A 3,702-nucleotide genomic window follows, 5' to 3' on the forward strand; every position below is an offset into this window, starting at 1 on the left:
CTGTGTTTGTATCTCAGCACAGTACAGTTTCAAAATTAACAAACTGCACAGCATCAGCAATCTTAAAGTATCTGAAGAGGGGAATCACATAAAGCTCCAATAATAGACTGTGCAAACAAAGCTAAAAAAAAACAAAGTACTTCAAGAAAAATCTGAATAATCGGTTGCCGTTGTGATATGTACTACTATGCACAGTTCATGAATGGAACATGTTACCTCATTGCATTGCCTCCATGTGAGCACTAGAACAGGCAGCTTTTTAGGTCGCTCTTTCCGTGTTTTTCTATTGTCTTTTTTTTGTTTTCTGTTTTTGCATTAGCAAGCATGGCCATAGTGAATCACAAGCAACCAAGGACAGGATGAGACATCTACAATGCGACTGCTAGCTCTAAACTGATATATTTATTAGCAGACTCTGGAATATACACACATATGCTGCTAAGAAAATGACAATTTAACCAATAGAATAACAGACAAGAAAAAGGGTTATATATCTTCCCCTCTCCTCATTCTATTTCACAGGCAGCCCTAGTATCATTCTGAGTGTGTCCGTGCGTTCCCTTTGAGATAACGTATCTCTGACAGAAGCAAATCCAACAGCGGACTGCTTACGGATGCAACTTTCTTGGATTTCTCTAACCACTTGTTATTTAACCGCTGCCTTGAGCTGTGTGTTCTGGAAATTTAGGCAGCATCCAGAGTCCCTGCAATGTGTTGCCATGTTTTTTGAGGGCCTGTGTTTCACTATGGCTCTCACATACAAACTACCTCATTTCAACACAGTAGAAAACACAGATTTGTAAATAGCATCTGTTGATTGCACTGTACAAACCCCCCCACATAAAGGATCATAGTGGATACTACATCTTGTGCGATAATGTCAGGAACACAAAAAATATAGATTTTAAACCACTCTTACGTCGTAGTAGTAGTATTTGTGTGAAGCTGCGCAATTCCTGTCCTGCAAATAATTTAAACCATATGTTTCATCTGCCAGCGTGATGATCCCCTGAAAAGCAATTCACACTTGGCGGGAACTACCGGTTCTGAAACCTATCCCTGACATGTGTAGCCATCAGGGAGGAAACCCAAGGGCTGCGGTGGAAAAGACAAACACACACGGGCTATGTTCTCTCTGTGTATCAGCTGCTCTGGCTAGGTTTCTATTCACGCTTAATGGCCGTAGCAGTAATGCATGAAAACCACTGCTAAGTTGTGTTGAGAAACACCACTTTATGTTTGCCATGTCTAAATGAAACGTACCTGACCTGATCCAAATTAACCGTTCTGAGTCTGGAACACACAAAGAGAAAAACGCAACACACGCCACAACATTGACAGATAGCAAATGAGCTGTAGCGAGCTCCACCTTGGGACAAAGTCAACAAGTAATTCACCAAAAGTCAATGAGCGCCTGAAATGTAACATCTCCAGTGGCGTAGCCCGACCTCAAAGGTGGGGGGGGCTCGATACGAAAACTAGGGGGGGCTCGAGCCCCCCCTAGCCCCCTCGTGGCTACACCACTGAACATCTCTGACTGGTAGCAGGATGGCCCACGTTCAATTCCTGGTGCTAGCACTGACTGGCTTTTTCATGAATTATTTGTTGGAAGTTTCGATGTGCTTGAGAACCATTCGTCAACCATTGTATCCTCATGAGGTGATGAGGGTTTGTCATCCCAAAGAGACTCCCTTTCTGGCATGTGTCCTTATGAATGCTCATCACTGCAGAAAAAAAGAAAGAAAGAAAGGAAAAGCATTTAATGACAAGAAATGGATAGTCGCATTTACTTCATAATGATTGCGCACAACAGAAAGAATACTTTTGCACAGAAGGCTGTACTTCTTGATGTCTAACATCAAGTTACAAAATTCCAGAATATATGACATGTTGTAAGGTAGAGAATAAGTAGAGTTATTGAGTTGTCGAGTTGAGTTGAGGGGGCAGTTGTACCCCCTTTTTATTTTATTATATATGATCATATAATTATCTTTATGTCTGTACCACCCCTCGCTCTCTACATTACAACATGTTGTATATATTCTGGGATTTTGTAACTTCATGTTAGACATTAACAAGAGCAGCCTTGTGCACAAAAGTCTCGTCTCATTAAAATTTAGATGCTCTCAACAGTCTTCTTTCTGTTGTGAATCTCTATCACAGCATACCTGCACATTGCTGTTCTACGTACTGTCACTTTGCAGTAAGAGTATGGACTTTGGGTAGAAAGACTACACAGCACAGCTCAGGTATTTTTGCCTATCGAACAGTATGTATGTATGCAGTATGCACACAGTATTTGTGCACCGGACCCACTAAAAATGTAGTGAATGTGGCATTGCCCACGGTAATGCACCAAGTTGAACACAATTATTGTAGAATCCAGGTATTTTAGCTTACATGTCAAGCCAGTACCACACCAGTATCCAGTGTGAAGTTGTGACAAATAAATAGTTTCCATTTTTCTTAGCTCTCAGAAAACAGACAGTGAATTAATAGGAGTAGACAATGTTAACATGAATTCTGGGCTATTCTTCAGTTGAAGATTCACAGATAGTAAAGGCACCTTCCTCAATGGACGTTGATGACACTGAAAATTCTAAAATGTTAACAGAGGCGACATCAGCTTCGGTGTGTCAAAGGATTGTATGTCCAACAGTAATCCAGCTAACAGTAACAAAAATGTGCAAACCACAAATTGAACTAATGTAACGTACCTTCTATATCAGACAGTAAAGCTTGTAACACCCCATCCACAGGAACCAGTGTCCAGACACAAAAGTGCTTGAACTGGGAGATAGCAGCTAATCGCAATGGCGATCTTTGTTTCCACCCTGGAAGCACAGGTTGTAACTTTGAGGGCAGATTTAAAAGTGGTGTCAAAATGTCTGCATGCGAGTGCACATGAAAAGTTGAACATAGATGAATACTCAAATTATAACATCACATTGTCATACCTGTTGGTGGAGGTGGACTGCAACTAACGTGTCAGCAATTTCTTCATGACGAGATGCAAGCCAGATCATGCTTCATTTCCGCATTCAGCGTGCACCTGTGATAATTCAGAAGTTAGATTATCAATAGTACTATTGTGTTGTTAATCGTGGTTATATCAGAGTAAGCGCAGTAGGACAGCTGCACAATCGATTCATTAAGCTTGCTATTTTTTATATCTGAACCTCGACTTACCATTTTTTGCTCTCGTTTTTTGCCTTGATCCTCTGTGGCACGTTCAAAATGTTATGCGTCGGGCACCTCAGATTTTCATCAGACGATTTCGTGCCGAGATTCCAAATTGCCTCTGGAGTCGCGCGTACCTATGATAACATTCGTGGACGAAATCCTTGCAGTGGAAATTAGCAGGCACCACTGTCAGCCAAGAGCTTCGCACTGCTTGGTCTTTTGGCAGCTTGTAATAGGTAACACTTGAATGCACCGATGAATTGTTCTAACAGCGTAGCACACTCGCATCTTCGACAACTTCGCCGTGGCATATTTACGAATCATATCGCTCCAGCCCACAAAAAGCCAAGGTCAGAACAAGGAAGTGCACTTTCCAAACGACGCTGTGCCAAAAAACAACATTCACATGCTTTGTTTCCGGCTTAGCAACAACATAACAGCTGTTCGCTTATGTACGATGCACAGAGGAAGAAACGAAAGAAGCCAAGCAGCCAAGCCAAGAGTCCATGCCAAGCCAAA

At 41.8% G+C, this 3,702-nt stretch overlaps 1 long non-coding RNA gene across 1 annotated transcript; it reads right to left on the reverse strand.

Moving 5' to 3' along the window:
* Positions 1 to 387: 387 nt before the first annotated feature.
* Positions 388 to 2,815, reverse strand: LOC135373083 (uncharacterized). The gene is made up of 2 exons (XR_010416269.1): positions 2,718 to 2,815; positions 388 to 1,724 (listed from the first exon to the last, which is right to left on the reverse strand). It is a non-coding gene; the product is annotated as an uncharacterized LOC135373083 (long non-coding RNA).
* Positions 2,816 to 3,702: the final 887 nt, after the last annotated feature.

Source organism: Ornithodoros turicata, unplaced genomic scaffold (genome assembly GCF_037126465.1).
Source record: "Ornithodoros turicata isolate Travis unplaced genomic scaffold, ASM3712646v1 Chromosome207, whole genome shotgun sequence".
NCBI lineage: Eukaryota > Metazoa > Arthropoda > Arachnida > Ixodida > Argasidae > Ornithodoros > Ornithodoros turicata.